The 26,576-nt window shown below is 44.1% G+C and overlaps 1 protein-coding gene across 2 annotated transcripts in view; it reads left to right on the forward strand.

Annotated features, from left to right (window-relative positions):
• The window catches only part of ACVR1 (activin A receptor type 1), a 318,170-nt gene that overhangs the window by 87,773 nt on the left and 203,821 nt on the right, over positions 1-26,576 (forward strand). For both annotated transcript variants that reach the window (XM_085645512.1, XM_085645514.1), the window contains one exon: positions 12,658-12,727. The gene's annotated coding sequence lies outside the window, so the exon portion shown is untranslated. The remainder of the gene's footprint in view (positions 1-12,657; positions 12,728-26,576) is intronic.

The following is a 26,576-nucleotide window of genomic DNA, read 5'->3' on the forward strand; positions in this document are numbered from 1 at the left end:
TTGGTTCTTCTGGCACTTTTTAGTGAACATTTTTCTGAGCCCCAACATTTAGGGTTTAGCAGGAGCAGCACCTCAAACACCACTTCTAAGGGTCTAGGACCTGAGGGGGCACCACTTGGCAGGGGTTAGGATTCACTGCAGCAGAGGCCAGGTGCAGGACTCAGTCTCTGGAGCTTGTTATGTCCCTTTGGCTCACACAGGAGGCCAGCTAACTAACCCTTGAAGTCACTCTGGTAGTCCTGGGCAGAAGTAGATGGTCCTCTCTCAAGCAGCAGGGCAGTTCTCTGAAGAACAAGGCAGGCTACTAGCATCAGGGTAGTCCTCTGGCGTACAATGCATTCATTCTGAAGTCTTTCACTGGTCCAGGAGTGTAGTGAACAGGCGGTTCAGGAGGTATAATATTTATACCTTATGCCAGCCTTTGAAGTAGGGGTGGCATCCTGACTTCCCCCTACATCTGGCTCGTTCTTCCCTTCTCCTGCCAAGACTTCAAGTAGTTGGAGGTGACAAACGACTGGTGTTGAGTTGCTTTGTGTGTGTGCTGGAGACAGCCCTTTGAAATGAAAGTTGGGCAGAGAACAGCTCTGCCTCAATCATCCTGGCATCCTGCCAACACGGTCCATCCAGCCAAAACCTAGTCCCACTTTGTCTCACTATATGGGAGGAATACACAAAGGCAATCTCCCATGCTGTTCAGTCATGTTACCCAAGATCCAGGAAGCGAACACCAAAGGGTTGGGACAAGAACATGCCAACTTTCTAAAAGTCACATTTTCAGAATTGTGACTTAAAATCTGACTTTACCATTAAATAGGGCTTTTAATTACTATTCTTTTGAGTCCAAACTTGACATTCCTATCTGTTACCAATAAAAGTTAGCATGTATTAAATATAATAAGGTAACCCAATATTATGCAAGAGGAAAGATATGCCTTACAGTAGGGGGAAACTAATTTAGGCGTCTTTCACTACTAGGACATGTAAAACCTAAAAATATATGTCCTACTTTTTAAATATGAAGCACCCTTCTCTATGGGCTGTTTAGGGCCTACCTTAGGGGTGACATATATTTAACAAGCATTTGCAATGCAATAGGTCTCACAATGACATTGTTTTGAGCTATTTACAGTCTTTTACCCCCTGTTGACCTCTGCATACAGACATACATAGAAACCACACTACAAACTGGCACACATGCATGCACACGCTGAGAGACACATTAATACATAGAGGCAACCTGGGTAAACAAGCACACATTTTATGGAGGCTATTCAACGCCCTCATCCCATTCCTGGAGCTCCACAGTGCCCCCTTCCTAGTAATGCTCACCAGTCCCATTAAGTAGTGAGACAAGATACCCACCCAGCTAAAACAGGATATGAACTCACTCACTGCAGAAGCATCTTTAAAAAAACGTTTAGCAAAACACACTTCTATTCAGATCTGGTGATGGTTCAAAATTCAACTAGGGATTCAACAAGAGTAATCCAGACAGTAGAAAAAAAATTCAAGGTCAAGAACCAGTCGTTTTAGTAGGTGGACTGCAGCTAGTCACAGCATCGTCCCCTTCACCCATGGCTCGGCCCTCTCAACTTTCTTAAGCTTCCCTCAAAGACTCTCTCTGTCATCTGTCCTCAATCATTCACGGATCTGTCATGTTTACTCAACAGGTCTCACTCAGTGCTAAAAACCATGTCCTTCCCGTCACGTTTGGGACTTCCTCCAGTGTCAGTTTAGACCTCTCTTTGGTTTCAAACCTCACTCTTCCATCGTGCTCTCTGTGCCTTTCCAAAATCTGTCAATGAATGCACTTGAACTGCATGATAGGCCCAAGGCTCATAACTGCCAAACAGTACTATGTTAGGAGAAAACCTACAGCCACCCACAGATCTTTCAGCAACAGCACCTTTCAGGGCGAGATATACACATTTATATTAACAATTTCAAAGGACAACACCAAGTTGCAGAGTGTAACGCGGTGTTGGCTAAAATGCCGGTGCGGACTGCAGATGGCATGCAGCCAATTGGCAAGGTATGTGGCCATAGAACATTAAGGCACCTGCTCCAAACATTCCCCTCCAGAATAGCTGTCCGACAACAATATCGAAATACGCCTCTAAGACCCTCTTTTCCCGGTACCTGAGCGGTGGTGCTGATGCCTCTGCACAGGGCAGCGGTGCTAAGGCTGAGACGGGACAGCATGACGGCAGAGGAGGCTGCAGGGAGAGCTCTGAAGTCAGAAGGAGGTGCATGGGAATGAGTCTGATCTAAGTGACTTGAACGACCTCCCCCTGACCAAGAGACCGCATGGAGACACCGAGCTCTCGCGAGACTCAAGAGACTCCACCCACCACCGATTAGAGCGTTTGACATTGCATTATGAAAAGAAAAAAAAAAAGACAACGTCTTCTGGAGTGTTAGCAAAATCTATCGAACTGATAAAGCAAAATCTGATGCCACGCTGCTAGAATGTGAACAGCAATGCTCCCAGCATTCCCTTTGGGGCATGCTGCAATAAACCAGCAAGTCATTTCAGTGCCGTGGTTTGAAATATTAAAGAGGAACAGTGTTCTTCTGTCAGTTAGATACAGCATTTCCATATTGCACTAACTCGACCCGAAGGCATTGAAGCGTTTTACCTGAGTATCAGTTGCATTACACAAGGCCAGGTTTATTATTTTGTATAACAAGATACTAATGGCATTACTGTGCAACGTGGAAGGCAGCGGTGCCACCTGCTCTCAGCACCGGAGGCACGCATTTTAACTGTATGATGCTTGTGCATTAGTGTTCCTCTTCGAGATCTTATCTTTATGGGGCCATGGGTTTCTAATTAGCGTGGAGGTGCGCACTGACCCCGACCTCTCAAAGGAAAAAAAATCTTGACAAAACCAAGATTTTTTCCTTTGAGAGGTCGGGGCAGTGCGCTCCTCCACGCTAATTAGAAACACATGGCCCCATAAAGATAAGAAGTGCTTCACGACTGCCGTGAAGTAGACGAGCCTGTCCGGATGGGCCATCTGAAAAAGGGAAAGACTAGTGGCTACAAAACCCCATTTCCAATGGCAGGCCACCGTTTAGCATAAATGGTGACGCTAGCCAATGGAAATGAGGGGCGGGGCTTCACACACCTCTCTCAAAACTCCTCTCTAACTATAAGTCTCGCCGAGCCAGCAGTGCATGCGCTGCAACGCTAGGCGAGACCTAAAAAGGAAGGTTTGGGCCTGGACAGGTCGACATGGCAGCTTTAAAATTGTAATACAGGCTGCAGTGGCAGGCCTGCAACATATTTTAAGGTGCTACTTAAGTTGGATGGCACAATAAGTGCTGCAGGCCCACTAGTAATATTTAATTTACATGCCCTGGGTACATGTAGTACCATATCCTAGGGACTTATTAGTAAATTAAATACGGCAATGACTGGGTAAGGCAATTGTAACATGTTTAATGAGCGATCACAAGCACTTTAGCACTGGTTAGCAATGGTAACGTGCAGAGTCCTAATGCCAACAAAAATGTAATTCAGAAAATAAGAGGGGTGAAGGCATGAAGTTTGGGGGGAAGACCATACCAAGGCTGACCGGTCTCACACTACCCATCACGCCTGTTCTCTGTTCTTTTAAAGCTATTAAATCGAAACCACTGATGTCCTTGGATCTTAGAGAATCCACTGACAGTATTGTAAACAAGATTAAGATGGAGTTTCTAGTACTCAGTACAGACCATTGGGTGAAAGTTTCTCCAGCTCTCACTTCTTCGTAATAGAGAAGTAAGAAATTGCTATTAAGAAATGAGATGAAGACACCCTGGCATGTGAAGAAAAAGGTGTTTGCATATAATTTTAATTTAAAGATACTGCAAAAACACAAGATTTGTTCTTAGATCTAGATGAGCAACTATCACCAGAGCAGTTATACGATATTGGTAGCTTTTTGTAGGTATAACTATCTAAATCCAACATCAAAGAATTGTAAGTTCTGCAGAAGTCGGCAGCTTGACCTATCTTAATGTAGGAGCCATGATATTCCCTCATCAGAGAAACTTCTCTTGCTCCCTGTAAAGGCCATGATGAATTCATAGTAATATTTATTTGGCAAGCTTAATTTAACCTCAAACATACATTCGTCCCTTATTGCCCTGAGCTCAGCAGACAAGAAGTTATATGCTCAATCTAAAAATCTCAAAAGGAAGAAACAAGAGATTGGCTTTCTTGCCTCTGGAATCCCCCTTTTCAGAAGGCCTCTGACACATTAATCACTCCTGCCTTTCATGAATGCATTGAAGACTTCTGTTTTTAAAATATGTGCACTGCATAATGTTGAGTAGACCTTTGGGTTTTTAACGCTTTACAAATGCTATGGTTATTAGATTTATTATTGAGCATCACATTTTCCATGCTAGGGACAAAACTTTTGAGTCTTTATACCTTATACCTTATGCCTAAGACCTTGAAGAAATGCATCTGTCTCTTATATGATGGGAAGAATTTCTTCAGTTCCTTAACCAACGATTTCTCTCAGAACTGTAATACGGGCACAGTTATGGCCAAATTGCGGTAGGCCATACTTGTAGTATCCTTGCTAAACTGTAAACTACTTTCCAACTGATAAAAGTTTTTGCAGTCCATAGTGGTTTTCAGGCCACCGGGCTCTGTACTGGATATTGTGTTCATGAGGTGTTGTTCCAGCATCTTTGCTTTGGTCCTAAGGTAGTGTGTGACAAAGTTGTACACCATCATTTGCACTTGAACAAATGTGAAAGAATTTATTTTCCCTGAGATTGATCCCTGAAGTAATTGTTGTGTTATATTGAATTGTATAGCACGCTGACACTCAACAGGTATCTAGGCGCTTGGGCAGGTGTATACTTTTCTGGTTCCCAAGGCGCGCATATGAAGAGCATGGTCTTCATCTTCTTGCAGAACTCAAGAAGTGAGGAGGAGGGTCTGATTTGTTGAGAGAGGTCATTCGATGTCTTGGGTGCGATGTAGGAGAATGAGCGACCTCCAGTTTTGCTTTTGTGGATCTGGGGAAATTGTGCGAGTTAGAGTGGGGCAGAGCATAGGTGTCTGGTGTGTTAGTGAAAGTATATGTGGTTGTTGAGGTATTCTGGTCCTGTGTTATGTGGGGCTTTGTATGTGTGCCTGAGGAGTTTGAATTGGCTGCACTTGTGAATGGGGAGCAAATTAAGTTTCCTGAGGTGCGGTGTGGTAGGTTGAGTATGAGTCTTGCTGCAGTGTTCTGGGTGGTCTAGAGTCTTTGTAGGAGTTGTTTGGAGATTTTGGCATAGACCGTGTTGCCGTAGTCAAGCTTGCTGGTGATGAGTGCTTGTGTGACAGCCTCAGAACACCAGACGGATTGCCATTTGAAGATTGTTCACAACATGCGTAGGATGTTGAAGCTGGAGGTGCACACTGCATTGACTTGAGTCATCATGTTGAGTTTGTCATCTAGTGTGAGCCCTACATTTCTTGCATGGTCTGTGGGTGGTGGTCCTAACTCCGACAGCCACTAGGTGGATTTCCGTTGGAAATTCTTGATGCTGTGTGTTCATGTAGTTTGTGAAGTTGATTCTGGTGGTGGTTGTTTTGTACGTCTGGGAGAGTATGAGTTGGGTGTCATTGGCATAAGAAATGACAGTGATGTCTTGTGATTGGATGATGTTGGTGAGTAGTGTCTTGTATATGATGAAAAAGGTGGGGCTGAGGGAATATCCCTGTGAGACTCCATATATCAATTTCTTGGTCTATGATGTGAAGGGTGTCAGCCTTACCCTTTGTGTTGTTTCTGTGAGGAAAGAGCAGATCTAATTAGGAGTGGATCCTTGTATGCCAATCTTGTGGAATGTTCTGATGAGGGTGTTATGGGAAACCGTGCCTAAGGCTGCAGAGAGGTAGAGCAGGATGAGGGCTGCAGTTTCTGTTTAGTCCAGGATGATTTGAATGACCTCCGTGGCCCCAGTGAGTGCTGTTTCGGTGCTGCTGTGGTTCTTTCTGAATCCTGATTGAGTGTTGTCTAGAAGGATTGTGAGTTGCTTGTTGATGGTCTTCTCAATCACTTTGGCTGGATAGGGAAGCAGGGACATGGGTCGGATGTTGCTCTGTTGATTCGGGTGGGTGTGGGCTTCTTGAGGAGGGTGTTGATTTCTGCAAGTTTCCATTCATCCAGGAAAGTGGCGGACGTGATCAAGGTGTTGATGATGTGGGTCAAGGTTATGCCGATTGGTAATGTTCCCAGGTTGTAGATGTGGTGGGGCATGGGCCCTTTGGGGCTTCTGAGAGGATGGTTCGCATGATTGCCATGGTGTCGTTCCTGGTGAGGGTTGTTCATTTGATCAGGTGGCCGTCTTGGTTGGTGGTGGGTAGGTTATCAACAAGTTCTCTGGGGTTGGATTGGTGTGCGAAGGTGCTGTACATGTTTGGGATTTTGCTGTGAATGAAGTTGGGTAGGTTGTCGCGGAGTTGCTGGTAAGCAGTAATGTATGTGACCGTGGCTGGGGCGAGGTGAAAGCCGTAAGGATCGAGAAGATCTCCTTGCAGCTTCCTTCAATGCTGTCCACTAGTGCTTTTTTCTTTGTGCCTCTTATTTGCTGGTGATAATGTCGGAGTGCAGCCTCGTAGGTAGTTCTGTTGGTGGTGTTGTAGCTGGCTCTCCATTTTATTTGTAGCTGTTTGCAGTGTTTGGTGTCTAGTAGCTCTTTTGTATACCAGCTAGCCTGCTTGTATGATCTACTTGGGTTGATTGGGTTTGATGGGTGCTAGGGAGTCCGTGCAGTACTTGATCCAGTTGTTTATGTCCTTGTTGATGTCCTTGTTGAGGTTGCCTAGGAGTCTAGGTTGATCTGTGCATATGGCGCTGAGTCGGTCTGCTTTTTGATTTTGCCCCAGCTGCAGCTTGGAATGCTGAATCTGGTAAGAGGTTTGACTTGAGTTGTATAGATTTAAAAGTGGATGATGGAGTGGTCAGTCCATATGAGCAGTGTGTTGAGGTTGTATTTGAGGCTGTTGCATTTGGTTAAGATGGAGGTCAAGTGTGTGCCTTGCGCGTGGGTGGGTAGGTGGGAGGGGGGGCGTGGGAATCAAGTTGAGGTCACTGTGGGGAATGTAGGATCTGGAGTCGATGGTGAGTGGAGCAACGAAGTTGGTAAAGATGGCTCTAGGTCCGGGTGGTCGGTAGGGGAGGTTTCCATTCAGGGTGAAGTTTTCGGTGATTTGTAGCTTGAAGTGCAGGTGTTCTATGAATGGAGTGGTGTTCTCTGTGGATGTTGTGCATTTTATGGATTCCTCGTAGATGATAGCAAGTCCTCCTCCTCCTGGCTTGGGAAGGATGTCCCGTTGAGTGATCTTGTAGCCAAGTGAGGGGTTGAGCCAAGTTTCTGTGATAAAGAGGATGTCTGGTGCTTCACTACTCAGCAGGTTCCATTTTTCAGCTGTGTGTTTGCTGATCAAGTGTTGAGAAGCATGCATACCAGTGTGTCTTGACATGCAGGTTTGCTGTGGTGTAGGGTGGGAACAAGGGAAAGAAGAAATGAGGGTCAGAAGTGGAAAGGGAGAGTAAAGTGGGAAGGGGGACAGTAGTGGAAAGATAAAAGAAAGAAAAGAGGGAAGGCAAGAAACAGCAAAAATGAAAGAATGAGTGAAGGAAAGAAAAGACAAGAACGAGTGAAGAAAGGGAAAGAGGATGAGTGAAGTAAGGAAAAGGAACATGCAAAGGAAGGGGAAAGAAGATAAGAAAGAAAAAATGTAAAGAATGTAAAAAGGCAAGAATGAAAGGCAAAAAAGACAAACGGTAGGAAAGAAGAACAAGCATTGGCATAGCCAATAGGTCTCGCCTTTGGGACCTTATAAGGTCCCAAAAGCGATACCTATTGGCTATGCCGAAAGTGAAGGTGATCGCGATCCTACATTAAAGCGCCGTGCGGCCGCGAAAGTGAAAGTAATCGCGGTAAAAGCAGCGCGCGCGCCCGAGCACATGCACTGTAGCTCTAGGCTGGCCTGGTAGCACTTTTTGGAGCCCTCTCAATAAGTCTCGCCAGACCAGCGCATGCGCTGGGTCAGGCGAGACCTAAAAATAAATAAAGGGAAGAAGGAAAGAAAAAAAGACCTGAAAGGAAGAGAAATGAAAGAAGTAAAAAGAGGATAACTTAATGCAGAACAGTTTCAAATGGACACAATCTCATTTGGTATGCTATGAAATAGCACCAGTCAGAAAAGCAAAACACTCTAAACTGAATTTTTGAACAGCATTGGCAGGAGATGGGATCTGATAAAGATTGAATGTGCATCAGAAGTGTCCTACTATTAAAGACTCTAAACACAAAGGCAACTCTAAGGCAGTTATAAGATAAAAACAAAAACACTGTCACTGAAGGAAACTAGCTTCTGTTTATGGATGTGCTCCATGTGAGAGCAAAATGCAGTCACTCAAAGTGAAGTTAACAAACGGCTTAAGCAGGTTGATCCACTGCCCTATCCTATATGATGTAGTGGGCAGAAGCAACTTGTGAGTGACACACCAGACTGATGGATGAAAAGAATTGTCAGAAAGCCCCGGTATGTAAGTATATTATACATATATGTTAGTAAAATCAAAACGTCTTCGCTAACGCCAGACCTGAAGAAAAAAACAAGCATTAAAGATGCAATAGGTCTCGCCTTTTATTAAGTTAAAGCCATTTGCTTTGCTACACAATACCATTAGCAAAGCAAAGGGCTTTAACTTAATCAAAGGCGAGACCTATTGCATTTTCAATGCTTGTTTTTCCAAGCATTGGCCGCGCGCGCACACAACTCCCGCTTGTCCCCCACCACATATCTCGTCTCGCGGCCACATCAATAAGATGTGGCCTAACGACTAGAGCGTACGACCTCGAAGCTTGGTAACCAGGTTCGAGTCTCTGCGGCTCAACCTCTTGTGATTCTGGGCAAATCACTTAGTCTCCCCCACGCCTAACAAAACATGGATGTGCCCATCAGGAACAGCTGGTGCTAGTGTAAAGCGCCCTGATACCTCCGGGTTGATTTCGAGCTATATAAAACTGCAAGACAAAAAACAGGGCTCTGCGGATCTTGCACGCCCTCACACATGCACTCACTGTCACATGCCTCAGAGGTACTCTCGTGCTCGTGGGGGATGCACTCTCTCCCCTCCCATAAGTGCCTCTCTCTCCCAGAAGATTCACGCACTTCCTGCTGGTTGGTGAAGAGTGAGACACAAGCTGTCACGTGACAATGTCGGGGTATAGCGCCCACAGTTGTTAGTCGCCAGTGACACTTTTCTCTTTTAGAGCCGTCCCAGTTGGACTGGCTCGCCTGACTTCCTTTTGTGCTAAAAGGTTTCTTATCTTTATGCGGCCATGTGTTTGGCCCCATAAAGATGACAAACCTTTTACGCCAGTAGTAAGTCGGGGCAGCCAGTCCAACTGGGACGGCTCTAAAAGAGAAAAGTGTACGTCACTGGAGGCTCTTTTCCAATGGCTGGGCACCGTTTACCATAAACGATGACGCCAGCCAATGGAAAAGAGGGGCGGGGCTTAAATCCCGCTAGTGAAAGCTACCCTAAATCATTAAATCTCGCCAGCCAGACTGCGCATATCTGCGCAGCCTACGCCAGGCGAGACCTAAAAAAACAGGTTTACAGCCTTTCTCACAGTGCACCCGGTATCCGGAGCGACCACACTCTACCCATCCAAACCACCCCAATCGTGACGCAATTTAGAGTGAAACACGTATACACATCTGAAGAACACACTAGGACGCAGTGACGGCCCACTTCCCCTCTTTGATCTCACCTACCCATCTGATCACTTGCTGACTGACTCTATTGTCCTATGGTCGTGTGCAACGCTCAGCAAAGTTTTCATATATGCAAATATTGCGTACATACAGAGTGAAATTTGGCAGAAAAAAAGGCGTGTTGAAGTGTTCAAATGCCACTTAACAAGTAACAATAATTTAAGTTTCCTTTTTTCTTTTTACAAAACATGAAATACGATAATGTTTTTTCCCCTCTTGTTTCCTGTCTTCTATGCCAAGTCCACTTGTTCACAATGTTTCTTTTTCACTTGTCAAGCTTTTACTGGCACAAAAGCTCTGTTTCCGTGAGCGGACTTTTTAGTTTAAAAATATAGGGGCATATTATCAAGAACGGCGTTACAATTATCGCCGGTTTAGCGGCAGAAAACTGCCGCTAAAGCGGCGATAATGAGCTTGATAATATGCCACAGAGAATTCCCATAGAAGCCCATGTTCACACCAGAACATGGACTTCTATTGGAATTCTCAAGGGCGTATTATCAAGCCCATTATCGCCGCTTTAGCTGCAGTTTTCTGCCGCTAAACCGGCGATAATTTTTACCGCTATCCTTGATAATATGCCCCCATGTACTCAATAAAAAGTGCTATCAACGCAAGAACAGTAATTGTAAAGTGGGTTTGTATCCAAGAGCACACATGGGGCTTGGCCACCTCTGCCCTCTACTTTCCGAGGTGACATTTTTACTCCGGCTCGGCTCTCAACTGTCCCCGCAGTCCGGTTGCAGTGCGAGTTATGTGGGGCTGTTGCTGAAAGGTCAGCTAGATGTCACGTCGCCAGCTGGCAGGAGCACTAGTTTCAGCAGATGAATTGACTTCGGAGTACTGTGTCCAGATTTATTTCTTGGAGCCTTGAAATAGCCACGTCTGACCCGGCAGGCAGCGCGCCGAGCATGTCGCTGCTGCCCTTACACACCTCCATTGTGCTGGCAGCGAAGGAGAGTAAACATATTTCGAAATCTGAGGGATACACGAAACTACATTGTTGCTTAAAGAAGCAGGCAAGCCAGACGGCTTAGTCAACAGACCTTTCAAGCCTTTTGGCTCGCAACTTTCATATTAGATTACTGTTGCTTTCACGTAATGTTTTGATTTTTGAAGTCTGTACCAACGGACCATGTCGTTTGTTGCAAAGGGAAACGAAACCATCTGGGCAAATCGTTTGTGCACCATTTTTAGTGAGTCGAAAAATGAAAGTACTGTGTCCTACAGGAACAGTCGATAGTACTTCGAAATAGGTTTGTTATTGTTTTGTGGGTGTAACAGAATATCTTGAAGAAGGAAATTGCAGTTAAACAGATTTTTTATTAGTTGGAGCTTCCCAACTGTATTCAAATATAAAAAAATTATATATTTTTGTAGAACCATGAAAGAAAAACTAACCTTTGATATCGTTCTCATTTGTAATTTCATTTCTACTATTTTCCACCTTGACCTTTAGTTGAGATGACTGTGTGCGACATTGAATTTCGAAAGTGGAACAAAAACATAAATTCAGTGGGCCAATATCCTAGGATATGTGTAGTGCCATTTTGCAACAACCAATGCCCAAAATGCACACTTGCACCAGGTCGTTGGTGTAAATGGCAGTGTAAAATTGCCTAGATGGGTGCAAAGCGTTCAGTTTTTCCCCTTCTCTGCAAAACTGATGGATCGTTGGGCTGACATTGAAGGGGTTGTGTGAGTAGTTTGAGGTATTGATAGTGTTTGCACAGAAAATAAGCTTCCATTTAAAGTCATTAAATGGCAGGGGCTGTATCTCAGACACAGCGCATTCTCCTTGTTTGTGCCAACAAGGAAAATGTGCTGTATTAGGATGAATGCGCTGCCCCCAGGGCAGCTGCTTAATCGTGCTGCCCTGCGGAAAGCGCATTTATGTGAAAAGCAGAGCGGCTGCTTCGAAGCTGCTCCGTGTTTCACAGTGTAGGTGGGAACCCGCCTGCATTTTGCAGGGGAATTATAGATCCTCTTGCAGGCAGGTGCAGTGGGTGACTGCACCCGCCTGCATGGGGATGTCTGGGGGGGTCCATGGGACCACCTTTCCCCCACCAGAGGGCTGTCATCCGGGGACGCACTGACAATGCACCCCCTTTTAGCCGGTGCACTGTCAGTGCTCCTCCTGACAGGTTCTTTGCCTCTGCGCCTGCGTCTAGAATATGGCACGGGCGCAGAGGCATTCCCTCATTTGCATGGAACCTTGCCCCCATGCAAATGAGGGAACACCCTCTGATGAAAGTGCTGGCGATTTATGTGTGCCAGTGCTATCTGTATTACAGAAGAGGACGCACAGCGTCTGTGGCCCCTTCTGTATTACTAAAGTGCCCCGGAGGTGCTCAAAGCAGGCGCAAACGCCCGCTGCTCCCCTGGGGCACTTCCGTAATACAGCCCCTGATGTATAAGATGTATCTTAAAGTAAACCTCCCCCACGCTTGTTTTTTTTTTCTTGTTTTTTTTTTCTTCTGTGTGTTCTTCAATGTTTTTTGTCTCCTTTATGCTTGTGTCGTCCTAATTTGTAGACTGGTTGATTATCGGTTCTTAATATTAATATAAAGTGTTACTAGACCAGATGCTGTATGTAGTTGTACTGCATTTACTATCGAAAAAAGATGAATTGAAACAATCAGTTTCTCATGTTATTTATTTTATTTTATTTGGGCGTTCACACTTTTCACAGCAAATGTCAGAAGATCAGACCTCTCAGTACACCATCTTATCTTTAACATTTTAAGGAGAGTTTCAGAAAAAATAAATTACTAGTTTCTGAATAGGGTAGAGACCGAACTGTGCCAAATTGCATGTTAATATAAAAATCATTTGTTCACGTTTTTCTCTTCTTCCACATTTAGAGCCTTTTATCACCGTGGATGTCTCATTTGGAGTGAATTAAATTGGAACATTGCCGCCTCTGCACTTCAGGTATGAAACCTTTCATGCATAGGCTTGTTTCAGGCTGTAGACTGCCTGCCACTTATGCTTCAGACAATGGCATCTTTTACAGTGACAATAAGCAACAAAAGTTACTTTGAAATGTTAAATGTCTTGAAGGACAGATCACTGTATATTTGTGTTTACGTATGTTGGCTGAATTCACATGCTTTTCTTTTGTTTTGATTTAATATTTTTAACCTGATTTTTCTCTGGCGTAGTAAGAAGTCAATTGTCTTCTCCTTTCCCCCAAAAGAAGGGAAATGTGTGTTCGGAGATTCTATATCTTGCTTTAGTTCTTCTGTCAATACTGTTGTTTAGATTATGTGTATTTTTGTTCTGGTTTATCAAGCATGCTTATACTGCAATATTACTAGTGACCATTTCTGAGTACTCCGATGTTTCATCGGCAATCTAAACTAAGGCTTTGGTGTATCCCATTAAAGCTTGAAGTTTGATAGTTCTCGGTTTCTAGACTACGTGGAGTTGCCTATTCACTAATGTCTTCTATTGAAAAGAAACAATAACACCATATTATCTTTGGGACTTCTTAAAACAAGCATTGGCATAGTCAATAGGTCTTGTCTATGCAAGATCTGTTGTCTTTGTCCGTTTAATAAGAATCAATTTAGAGCAGCGTGGCTGCTGAAGCATGGCTGAAAGTGTTTACAAAAAATTAAAAAAAGGAAAAAAAAGCTGTATAATGCAGCCAGTGTTTGTGGCAAATCAAAGACTTATTATCTTTATCAGTGCTTGTTTTTCCCAGCAGGAGAGGATGTAGCAAGCAACAGAGTGGGAACAGGGCGGGGCAAACAAGACTGCCAGAGTGGGGTAAGGAGGAAGTGAAAAGATTGGGGGCAGTGCAAACAAAGCTGGAGGCTGGCTGGGGTTACGATGCAAACAATAACACAAGAGGAGGGGTAAGGTGGAGCTGGCAAAAGCAGCGCAATAACAGCAGTGCAGGGACAACCGGGCAAACAATGACAGCAAGGCAACAATGACAATGGGGCAAGAAAAGAATGGGCATAATCAACTGGGCAACAGCAACAGGGCAACAACAGCAGGGTAACCAACAACAAACAATAAAGCAATAACAGAGTTGGGGGGTGGGGGGGAAGGGAGACTGTATGCGAATGCATGCATTCTTATGTAGTGCTACCACTAAAAATAACAAGCATTTGCAATGCAATAGGTCTCGCATTTGCGCGAGTTTAAGCTATTGGCATTGTAAATAACAATGCCTCTTATTTACATTTTAAAAACAAAAACATAAATAAAAGGCATTGTCATTTACAATGCCAATAGCTAAAACGTAGGTAAATGCAGACCTATTGCATTGCAAATGCTTGTTTAAATGGATGTCACAGCAGTGTTGTATATAGCATAACAGTGAGTGTTTTTTTTTTAATGGATGCCACAGTGGGGTTGTATATACCCATCAAGCAACTATTTTTGAAATGGATATCACAGGGGAGTTCTAGATACGGCTCACAGTGAGTATCTTTAAGGTGGATGTCACAGTGGGGATGTATATGTGCATGAAGTGAGTATTTTTTAAATGGATGTCACAGTGGGGTTATAGCAGGGGCGTAAGACAGGCCACCGCAGTCCCCGCGGTGCGGGGGGACCCCAGGCTCCAGGGGGCCCCTCAGCACAGCGCTCTGGCTGCAGAGCTCCTGATTGGGCCCAGAGGGGGCCCTTCCCCGTGCCTTGCAGGGAGGCCCCCTCAAGTTTCGTTCCACCACTGGGTTGTAGATACGCATCAAGTGAGTACTTTTTAAATGGATATCACAGTGGGGTTGTATATACGCATCACAGTAAGTATTTTTTAAATGGATGTCACAACAGTGTTGTGTATAACATCAAAGTGAGTATTTTCGAAATGGATATTGCAGTGAGGTTGTATGTATTCATTGCAGTGAATATTTTTAAATTGGATGTCACAGTGGTGTTGCATATACGCATCAAGTGAGTATTTTTTAAATGGATGTCACAGCTGTGTTCTATATATCATCACAGTGAGTATTTTTAAACTGGATGTCAATGTGGGGTTGTATGTATGCATCAAGTGAGTATTTTTTAAATGCATATCACAGTGGGGTTGCATATACGCATCAAGTGAGTATTTTTTAAATTGATGTCACAGCTGTGTTGTATAAAGCATCACAGTGATTATTTTTAAACTGGATGTCACTGTGGGGTTGTATACGTGTGGATTTCTGTGTATGTGTAAGTAAGTGTGTGTGAGTGTATGAGTGTGGAGGTCAAAGGGTGTGTGGTGTCACTTCCGCTAGCCCAGGAATTTCGGTGAATTGAAGTCCATGGCTTTAGCACAACTTTTCCATCACTTTAGGGGTACACAAACAGGTGCAAAACCTTTATTTGGGATTTGTACTTTCCAGCGCAAAACTTTACTTGTACTGGAAAAGAAATCCCAAATAAACATTTTGTGCTGGTTTGTTAACTTTTGTGACACAAAATGTCAGTAAATCTTCCAGGATCAGGGGTTAGTATTGCACAACATCTGTTGCTTCAAATGCACTTTGCAGTCAATGAGTCAGCAAACACCACAATTTTTCACCCTACAGCGTGTTTGTACTACACACCACTGTGAGTGCTTTCTGCTGCTCGATGCCATGTGTACGCTGGCGTCTGCTTTGCTTTTTCAGTTGTGCCTCTTTGTACGCATTCTTCACAGGGGGCACATTGGTGTGAGCTATTTCTGATGCACATTGTAATGTGCACTCTTCATGGGGTGCACCTTTCCACTTCACGTTGGTGTGTTTGTTGCCCACTGGTGAGTGGGTGTTCTAATGCACAACAGTGTGCACTTTTGACCCATTGTACTTTCCGACTGCACTTCGGTGTGTGTGTTGCACATTGCTGTGTATGTGTTCTAATGCACACACAAGTGTGCACTCTTCACACGGTGCACCTTCCTACTGCACTTCCGTCTGTGCATGTTACACACTGATGAGTGCATGTCCTAATGCACAACACAGTGTGCACTTTGACGCGGTGCCCCTACCTGTTGCACTTCGGTGTGTGTGTTGCACATTGGTGTGTCCGTGTTCTGTTGCACAACAGTGTGCACTCTTGACACAGTGCACCTTCCTGTTGCACTTTGGTGTGTGTTGCACATTGGTGTCCAGGTTCTGATGCACAACACGGTGTGAACTCTTGACACAGTGCACCTTACTGCTGCACATTAGATATGGTTGTGCACTACACATCACCACGTGTGCTTTTGTACCGCACACCATACGTGCGCCTCAGGATTGGAGTGGTGACGTTGAGCATTGAGTGTGGGTGTGGGTGTGAGTTAAAGATGGGAGACCACTTCTTCTTTTAGGGGGGCCTGCTGCGGCGGGGCAGGGGGTCGTTCCAGCCAGTCACGGGCTGTCCAACTATCTAGTGCAGTCAACTTCACATTCTACACCAGAGGAATGGGTGATGGTGAGATATAGCGGTCAAAGGGCAAACACCAGGTCTGCCGCAGATGAAAGCACATCAGTACAGCAACCCCACAATGTCCCCGAATGAAAGCCCCAGCATGGCTGTGAGTGTTCAGTGACTTCTAAGAAGGGGGCTGTAACCAACAGCACCCCCACTCCTACACTACCCCAAGCAGACTGTTTGGTGCATTTCATTTACAGGAACTGTAGCTTGTTAGTGCACACATAAATCTGAGAGAGAAGGAGAAAGAGAGACCGCGAGAGATAGGGGAACGCAAGTAAGAGAGAGAGATATTAAGAGAGAAAGTGAGTGAGAAAGAGAGGGGGTGAAGGAGAGCGCTGCACTGTTTGCAGCTGTTTTTTTACCCCTTCTCTCGCTTGTTCGTTACAACTTTCATTCACGCCTTCAAACAGATTAAAGACTTATTGTTTTTATAAACTTGGCTCCTCTGCCGAAATTATTGATTGGTACCTCTCGGATCATACATTTAAATATAATCCTTGCATTCTGGTGTTTGACAGGTTGTTCTGCTCTCGCTTCTTTGTAAAAGACTTCACATCCGAGCGAACTATGTCGGCGCTATAGAAAACAAACACAAAAAAAGAAGGCAGTGTACAGAAAGAGGGGAGGGAGGCAGAGTAAGAGACAGTGAAAGGCGGAAGAAGCGCCACCTCAACTCCCGAAAATACAGTTCCTCTCTTTCAACAGAAACAACCAGGTGGTCACTTCAAGATCAGAAATGACAAAACACAGTGATTACATACTTACATGAGGACTTTTTTCACAACCACCAGCAATAAAATAGTTATTCCAATTGTGAATTCCCCCCCAAAAAACATCTCATTGAAAATTGAGGAAAGTAAACGAGGGGCAGTGTGGCCCTCATCTCCCGCATCCCGCTGCACTGGTGATAGTGCATCCCGCGCTCTTGTGCCGAACAAGTGCACCCCAACACCCCCAATCCCGCGAGCTGCACCCCACCGGTCTCCTATGAGACAATGGCTCGCGAGGTGCTTCTGTTAGCAGCGCCTCGAAGTGACAGTAAGTGCATTATTTTTCAGTCCAAATGCAATCAGTGAACCGGACTTGGATACAATCTCATTGTTCGCACATTTTTGGGGTCGTTTACTTGTTGCAGCTGTTTGGAATCCGTTGGCCGCTCACCTCCTCGCGCCCCGAAACCCGCGTCCTTTGCATGTACTATACAAGTGAGATTTTTACAGCAAGTCAGAGTTCACAGCATCCTGTGAAATAAAGGGAGAGTCATACTGCTGTACTAGGTTTATTACTAATCACAATATTTATTATTCTTAATAATAATAATAATAATTATTACATCTCCTTTCTGTGAATCTCTCTCCTACACTCTACATAACTATGTGCTTCCCTCTGTCTTTCCTACTTTCTCTCTCCTTTCTCTCTCCCCCATTGATCCCCTCTCTAGGCCACTCCATTTGTCGCTCCATCGGTTTCCTTAACACCCCCCCCCCCACCATATTTTCGCTGTCCATGAATATGTCCACAACGTTCTCCCTCTTTGTAGCTCAGTCTCTAATCCATTGTCTCCTTGTCTCTTTTTTTTTGTTTTTTACTTCTGTCTGGTCTGCCACTCTTTCTTTCCCCTTCTCTCTCCCTCTTTCAGTTCAGCAGTACAATTCCACCTCTAAGCGCCTCTTTGACACCGGATATCTGCTCCCCAACACCACCACCACTCTCAACCCCCCCAAATTAATATAATTCTAGCGTAAACAGCAGAAGCGGGGCTGTGGGGTGACACAAAGCAATGGGAACCCGAAAAAATACCAAATACGTAAACTGAAGCAGACAGCAATGACATATCGGTGGGAAAGATCCCGCGTTAAGAGCTTGTGTTGTGAAAACAACGAACAGACATGAAGAAATCTGTGGCCGAACCAAGATGGCTCGGAATAATTTTAATACGTCAGATCTGAGGCGTTTGGGGCCATAATTCAGATGAAGCCGTGCCCTTTCCCATTTACAATTGGTGTCTGAAGCACCGCTTTCAGATTTCAAAGGGGGATTGTGGGGGGAGGGAGGGAGGGAGGGGGGGTGGGTTCCACATACTGAACTGTCACGGGCTCTGAACGTCAGACAGTGAACTGCACGGAATACATACCGAGCTCAGTAAATAAAAAGAACTCAATATCTCAGGAACAGACCCTGTGGGGAGAGGGAGGGGCAGAGCGGTTTACCCCCCCAGATTTAAAATAGTTTATAAAGTAATCCTTCAAAGACAGCGGTGCAAGAACTGCCAATTCATATTAGCAACCAAAAAAAAGAACATTACAAAAAGTGAATCCACAAAAAAAAGCTGCCTTTAAAGTCACCTTTTTATCTTGCGAACACAGCCCGGTTATTGCGGGTCATCCAGGCAGGACGGGCACCTCAAAGGACAGACCTGCTTTAAATGCACTAATTACCTAGGCATATTGCCTGCCTTCCAAAGTGAAATTTATAAAGGAGACCTGCGCCCGAGGATTACAGAGGCGTAAATTACACAGATAGGACAGCTCACTCTGGCAATTTCCAATTTAAGGGGCCAGGGATGTGTCCGGGCCTCAGCAGTGCCATTTTCCACCCCAACCTCGCTTTTTAATCTTCCGAAGGACAAAGTGCACCGAGATTCAGGCGGCGAAAGCTGAGAGTGAGAGAGTGAGATCTGTTTAACAAGCACTCACCATCTGTTTTCACTCAGCCGCTTGTTAATATTTACAGCATGCTTTCACTTTCACTTTAAGTGAAAGCGCGATGCAAAAATAAACATGTGGCTGAGTGAAAACAGATGGCAATTCAAGTAACATATGGCCCACCCTAAAGATAAGAAAGTGCTTCACGACAGCCGTGAAGCAGACAAGCCTGTCCGAATGGGCCATCTGAAAAGGAGAAAGGGAATCAACAAAAAGCTCCCCTTTCCAATGGCAGGCCACCGTTTAGTATAAACAGTGACGCAAGCCAATGGAAATAAGGGGCCCTCTTCTAAAATCTCCTTTCTAACTATAGGTCTCGCCCAGCGTGCAGCGCACCCGCTACAACGCTGGGCAAGACCGAAAAAGCACCTCTTAAAGTGCACAAGCAGTGTAAGGCCACTGGCCACCGAAAGGAAGCAGTCCTTGGGGCCATTCTCTAGGAGGGATGGGGAGAAACGCACAAAGAGAAAGGGAAGCCAGCACACTCTAACCAAAGAGAATATAATGATTTGGCACTGAAACAAGGATGTGGGTAGTAGAAGAACTTTAATCCAAAACGATGGAGCCTATGTCAGGTAAGACCTCCTCTGTGACTTGACTGCCTGAGACTGTGTTGGCTGGAACCAGCAGAGAGAAGAGCTGGAACATGGAATGTACAACAAATAAAAACATGTTACGTATCAGGTAAGTAAGAGTGCACGGAAACCAGCATAGGACTTCAAAACACTACAGAGAAGCAAGGAAATGAGTGACAATGAAACCTACCAATGGTAGGCACTGAGAATCGAGTCCTCATATAATGATATGGCTTGAATGGAAGAGCAATTGACAGAATATTCAATATTTAACTAATATAGAAGAGACCGAATTCTGTAATTAGCCCAGTATTGTATTTTTTGTGTAGTTTTGAGTTTGTGATGTGCATGAGGGCAGGACCATGGTTTGGGGCAGTTTGGATATCATGGCCTTACAGAAAAAAGTAAAAATCATTTGTTGTTCATCACACTGACCTTCTCTTTAACGTTCATGGAATATTTGTGTGATATGAATTGTAAGTAAACTATCCGGAGTTGTTCATTTTGTTCTTTTCCGTAAAGCCTTGTTATCTAAAAAACTGAATGAAAGTTAAAAGCCCCAGTATGTCTACAAGCTTTCGTCTTCTTCACATATGCAGACATTGAAATGTAATTGAAAAGACCATTTGTGGGGGTCTTTTTTACAGGGTAAATATTTTGTTCTGAAAATTACTTAATCGAGGAATGTACAGTGCCCTGCAAGGGTGTATATGGACCAACTCTTGTACCGCATCTCAGTATCCCAATGAGAGGCAGATTCCATTACCTTTCCACAAATATTGTGTGAAGACAACCCCGTAGATCCTACTTGGCCATTAAGCAAGTGCAGGTATGAATCAACTTACCAACTACAGCGGAATGAATGGATGACCCACGCATCTACCTTGACTTACCTGGAGGTCATCCTATTGAGCATGGAACAAAATGCCAGGGACTGTCATGCGTTTTGATTTATTGTTGTTGGTTCTGGCAACCTTGTACTACTAGTGCACCCTCGCAAGAAATTCAGACGGTTGTTTTTAAAGGCTTTATTTAAAGCAAATGTTGGTGCCCAATAGGATTTTCAGGACTGCAAGTCCTCCCTCAAATACTTCCCGCCAAAGTTTACAAAGTGATATTCTGGAACTACCCCCGTCCCATAGGAGTTTTCGTAGTTCGCTGTCAATACTTTGAAATACTGTCCTAGGTATTATGTATGGGGTATTTGGTAAGACATAAAGTACCTTGGGTAAAGACATCATTTTGTAAATAACCGCCCTGCCCATCGAAGATACTGGTAGTTTTCTTCCACATTCCATGTCACTTTTTAATCACTGTATCTGAGGCTACAGATTGTCTAGTAGAAAGTCATTCTCTCTCATGGATAATTTAATGCCTAGGTATTATTTTGAAACTATCCGTGGGGTAGTGAAGCAATCCTGGGGTGGGGGGGGGATGTCACCCAGCATGGGGAAGATGAGAGACTTGTTCCAGTTTATCATATATCCCGAGTAGCTGCAGAATAATTGGAATATATGAAGTACCCTATTTAAATATATGGGCATTCTTGATCCTGTGGAGAGCCAATATACTTATTTAAAATGTGATTACCATATTTAATCAATAATGAATTTAATAACACTGCAAGCACTGGCTATAGTTTTGAAAACATGGTACATGTGGTTAGAATGATTAATGTTTTGGTATTCACTCCCTAGTCTGAGACCATGCTTTTTAAGTAAAGCTTTTCGGAGATTGTAGCACTCCTATAGGGATTTGTGGGAATTCAGGAACACAGATTTTCAAATCTTTTTATGGATGTTGAAAGCGGTTAGATAAACAAAGGTTGTCCTTTTGAAAATGTATTGCATTACATTCCTGAGATTTTCTAACTCCTGAAGGTGTGCCTTCTTTCTCTTAACTTGACCAGATGTTCAAAGAAGAGCACCTGATCATTTAGAGTCCAGCTATGGTTGGTTGTCCAAACCATAATAATAATATTCGTCAGTGACCTACAGAGGCCTGTATGCCATTGACTAAGATATTTTTAAGTACTTGATATAGTGTTAAAGTATTATATGATAATAGGTTGCATGTATTACATGTTAGATAAAATGTAAAACTGGAATTCTCATGCTGCTTCTGAATGTGTTGGTTGTCACTTGTCCAAAGCAACCATGATGCCCATGATGCATGTTTTTCTTTTTGATCTTCGGTCAAAGCAGCTTTGATGATCTAATTTGTCCAAGTATTGAGATTTCTTATTAAACTATACTTTTGAGCTTAGTTAAATGAAAGTATAAGTAGACTTGATATGTTTTACATGGCAATTTCCTCTAGTTAGCTTATGCAGTTCTCAGCTTTATTAGTGATTAGCTGAATTTGTCAAGTATTTATTTACAATGGAAACTGTTTAAGAAGCAGAGAGTAGAAGACTGTTTTTTGTTTTAATTTAAAATGTACTGCTCATGATGTTAGTCTTTCAACTCGATGGGTCAAATAATGTGTTTGTGTGTAGATTTTAAAGGTTAGACATATTATCGTTTATGAAAAACAGGATGTCTAAAAGTCTCTGAACATTCTTTAGTGTCTTTAGCCGAGAATACTAATTTTGAGTTTCTGTATGGTTTTACATATATTTTAGACTTTCTTCATCAGTGGTTACTGCCACTGCTTCAATTCCAGTTAACAGCTTCTAACTCATTGGTGAGGCTGTTGCATCATGTTGGCGGGCAGAACACAAAACTCTATTATGTAAAAAAAGAAATGCTGCCCACCTCCCCCCCCCCCCCCCCAAAAAAAAGTCAACAGCTTTGGAAAACCTTAATTATCAAATCCTAGAATTTCAGTTCATATTTAATTACCAACATGTAGATTCAATACCACACCATCTATAATAGTCTCTATTCAACCTTGACTCATTTTATAGGTTCTGCATATGCTGTTATGTTCTTAGCTTATATACTCCTCACTAACCATCCACTAATCCAGACAATCTATTATGCTACATGCAAATTGGAATGCGTTGATAATGATCTTCAACTTGCATTGTAGCGAATCGAAAGACCAAGCCTTATTTAAACGGGCAAACCCTTCATATTGGCTATTTTATAATTTTTCTGTTGCCTGAGTTAGTTATAAAATGCTAATTTCAAAAGCTTTGATGTGGGAAGGCCAGCAGAATTGGCTAGCTAACTAATGCTCAGATGTTATGCGTATTTGCAAAGTGCATTATCAACCGTAAGGTTATAATGGTGCTGAGCAGGTGTGAATGCACCTATCCCCGCCTATAGTAGATTGGTTAATTGAAAAACCAGGTCTTCAGCTTCTTATGCAATTCAAGAAGAGAGGCGGAAGCTCTGTTGTGGAGTCTGAGGTTGTGCCATGCTTTAGGAGTGATGTAAGTGAACACCTGTCCTCTCTGATCTGGTTCTGTACATGCTTGGATTGTGTGCAAGAAAGATTCCTGTGGAGGTTGTTGGTGGAAGGAAATGCGACTGTTCGGGTAGGTGGGGTCTGAGTTGTGTAATGTCTTCAATGTGTGTGTGAGGAGTTGGAATTGAGCATGTTTATGTACCAGGAGCCGGTCTAGTGTGATGGGAGTTCTGTGTGGGAGGTTAAGTATGAATCTGACAACGTTCTGGATGGTTTGTAGTCTTCTAGGGAGTTGCGGGGTAATCCTAGTATAGAGCGTTTTCCAATAATCCAACTTGGTGGTGACTAGGGCATGAGTGACAGTTTTTCTAGTGTTTCTTGGGAGCCATTTGAAGCTCTTCCTCAACATCTTCATGGTCTGGAAGCAGGAAGCAATGACTGCTTTGACTTGTGAAGTCATGTCGGGTTTACTGTTGCTAATTCTTCTGAGGCTCTGGCCGTGGGTTTAGGGTGTAGATGTGAATCTGAGTTTGGCCAGCCACTAGTAGGAGACCTATGGTGAGTATGAGTTGTCTGTGTAAGAAAATTTCAATGTTGTGTGTGCAGATGATATTAGCCAGAGGGACCATGTTTGTGTTCAAAAGGGAAGGACTGAGCAATTAACTTTGAGGCACTCCACAGATGAGTTTGTGGGCTTCCGAGGAGGAAGGTGCTAGGCTGACAGCTTGTGTTCTGTCCTTTGAGAAGGAGCAAATCCAGCAGAGCGCAAGTTCTTGAATGCCAATCTCGAGCAAGGGTGTGAGACTGTGTCAAATGCTGTAGAGATGTACAGGGCAATGAGGGATTCCATGTCTCTGTCAAGTATCATGTGCATGTCGTCTGTGGCTGTGTTAAGTGCAGTTTCTGTACTGTGGTTGGGGCTCAATCCAGACTGGGTGGTATTGAGCTGGTGGTTACTGAGGTGGTCAGTGAGGCATCGGTTTATTAGTTTCTTAGACCTTTACAGGGTATGGTAGGAGGGAGATGGGTCTGTAGCTGTAAAACGTGGCTGGGTCAGCGGATGGGTTTTTGAGCAGGAGAATGACTGCTTGTTTCTAGGTGTCTAGGGATGTAGTTGAGTGGGTGGAGGCATTGATGTTGGGTGTCAGTGCTTCTCTGATTGGTAGGAGCGAGTTCAATGGTGGTAGCAAACCATGAGGTAGTGGTTCGTTTATTGATAGCGATGGGAAGTTGAGTTTCGCCGATGGCAGGGTTAGGTTGAGGCTCGAAGTTGCTGTATATAGAGGGGATTTTGTTACCAAAGAATTCTAATAGCTTCCTGCAAAGGTCTTGTGGGTGTGTGATGTTGGCAGAAGTCCCAGTGAAATCTGTGATGGTGAAGGATTACCTGCTGCTATTAGTTCTGGCGTCCATGAGATCTGCAAGAGCTGTGCGTTTGGTGTTCTGTATCTGCTGGTGGTAGTATCCTAGTGATGATTTGACAATGTTTTTATCTGTGGTGTCTTGACTTGTTCTCCATTGGTGCTCCAGTTGTTTGCAGTGGCGTTTTGCAGCCTGAGTTCCTCTGTGTACCAGATGGCCTGTGGTCGGTCTCTTGCCATTGGGTTGTGCTTCGGTGAGTCAGGCTGTTGGTGCATGGTGTGATCCAGCTGTTGACATTTTTGCTGAGGTGCTGGGGCCTAGAAAAGGCCTAAGCCTAGTCTTCTGAGATGCTTTTCATGCTGCAGTGGGTGGATCATTTTATGGTAGGTCTGTGATTGTTCTGGATAGTTCTTCTGCAACTGAGGAGGGCATGTTCTTTCCAGGTCATAGTTGTTGGCTTGTCAACTGTGATGTTGCTGTTTGAGATGACAATTGGGTGCAATAGTTGTCAGATGATGTGTGTTGGCTTGGTAACGTGCTGCATGAGGCCAAGGTTCCGAGGCTTTCTAGAAGGGTTGTTGAGTTTGGGTTGGTCTTCTCGTTGAAAGTTATGGTCTCGAAGGAGTATTAAGTTGCTGCTGTTGATGAAAAGGGGTTTGACTAAGTCTGTGAAATTGGTGTGGGGTCCCAATGGTCTGTATTTGAGGGTTCCAACCAGGTAGAAGTTGGCTGTGATGCATATCTTGGATTTGAGGTGTTTCATGTAGCGAGCTGGTGGAGGTGTCTGTGTAGGTTGCTGCAGCTGATGATATCTTTGAATATGATGGGTGCTCCACCAGAGTGCTTGTGCTGATTGTCTTGCCTAATGATCTTGTAGCCAGTGGTGAAGACTGTAGCGATGTCCGGTGCCGAGGTTTAGCCATGTTTCCATGAGAAAGAGCATGTTCAGTATGTGGCCTTGCAGTAGGTCCGAAATCACTGTGGTGTTTTGGGCGAGCGAGCGGGTGTTGAGCATGCATGAGTGTGGTATATTGTTTGGGTGGTGTTTGGTCTGTGTGAGCGTGAGCGGGTGACTGGTTTGTTTGTGTGGGTGTGAGTGAGTGGGGTGCTGTTGGTGTGGGAGTGGTGGTTGTAACGTGTGTAAAAGAGTACAGAAGAACTTGCAGGAGGCACATGTGAACACTACTTCCTTGTTGTGTGGTGCGGCAGCAGGGCGGCGCCTGGGGGGGGTAAGAGCATGAACGAGTGCAGCAGGGTACCCATGGGTAGGAGGAGAACCAAGGTTCCTAGCTTTATAGTGCAGATAGGTGCAGGTGGGTTTGCTTTTTGCGCGCCAGCAGCACGTCCACGCTGCAGCTTCCATTTAGAGAAATAAAGCCTCAATTACCACTGGCAGAGATTTTTCACATTCAAATTGAATTGCTTGGCTGTAACTAATGCTCACTGAAGCGAAGACTCTATTTAGCGTTGTAAGATCTCAACTACACTTACAAAAACAAACTTTAATTATTGGTTTTGTTGGCATATTTAACAAGCACCAGAGATTTAGCTGACTGACTAAAAATAATTGCCCAACAAGTTTCAGCATTTAGTTTAATGATATTCAACTTTCCATGACTATATAGTTGGTGAGTCCTCGTTGAACACATTTGTAGATGTTTGGTGGCTGGTGGATTCTTTAGTTGCAGTGCACCAACAAGCTGTTCTTCTGCTTCAGGGATTACAACACCTCCTCCCAGAAGGTGTAGTAGAAGAAGCTGCAGTGCCCTTCTAGGATTTTCAAAAAGCATTGTAAACTTACTTGAGGCTTTAAGATTTATTACTTTGTGAGGTAGACTTTTCAATAAAATAAATGTGGCTGCCTTTTTCCATTCAACCGCAGTGGAAAGAAGAGAGTAAACATGTTTTCAAGTCTCTCGCACTCTGCTTTCCTTCTTGGCAACCATTGGTCAATATAGTTCATGCCTAATGAAATACTTATGTAATTACATTGATTGTGGAAAAGATTAAATATACCCCTGGCCCTAAACCCCACTTAACCCTAGTCTCCACACGAGGCTGTTCAAAATCCAGTCCTTGAATGCTTAGTTAGTTCTCTGAACATTCTCTTCTCCAAAGGAAATGAGATTGTAGTGCTGGCACCCCTTAAGCAAGGTGGTGATGTAGAAAGGATGCCATGTCTGCTTCCTGATATTCCTGAGATCTGTGGTGGTTTCTGCCAATGTTAATAGCTAATTAATGAAGGAATGCTGGGACTGGACTCTGGTACAGAGAGGCAGCGCCTAGATCTCTGCAGCAGACACTCACCAAGTTGCATTAGCTTGCCCACATGCAAAGAGTACTTCTTCTGGAAATATGAGGTACAATCCTGTTATCTGGCTTTGT

This window comes from Triturus cristatus, chromosome 3_1, assembly GCF_964204655.1.
Source record: "Triturus cristatus chromosome 3_1, aTriCri1.1, whole genome shotgun sequence".
Taxonomy (NCBI): Eukaryota; Metazoa; Chordata; class Amphibia; order Caudata; family Salamandridae; genus Triturus; species Triturus cristatus.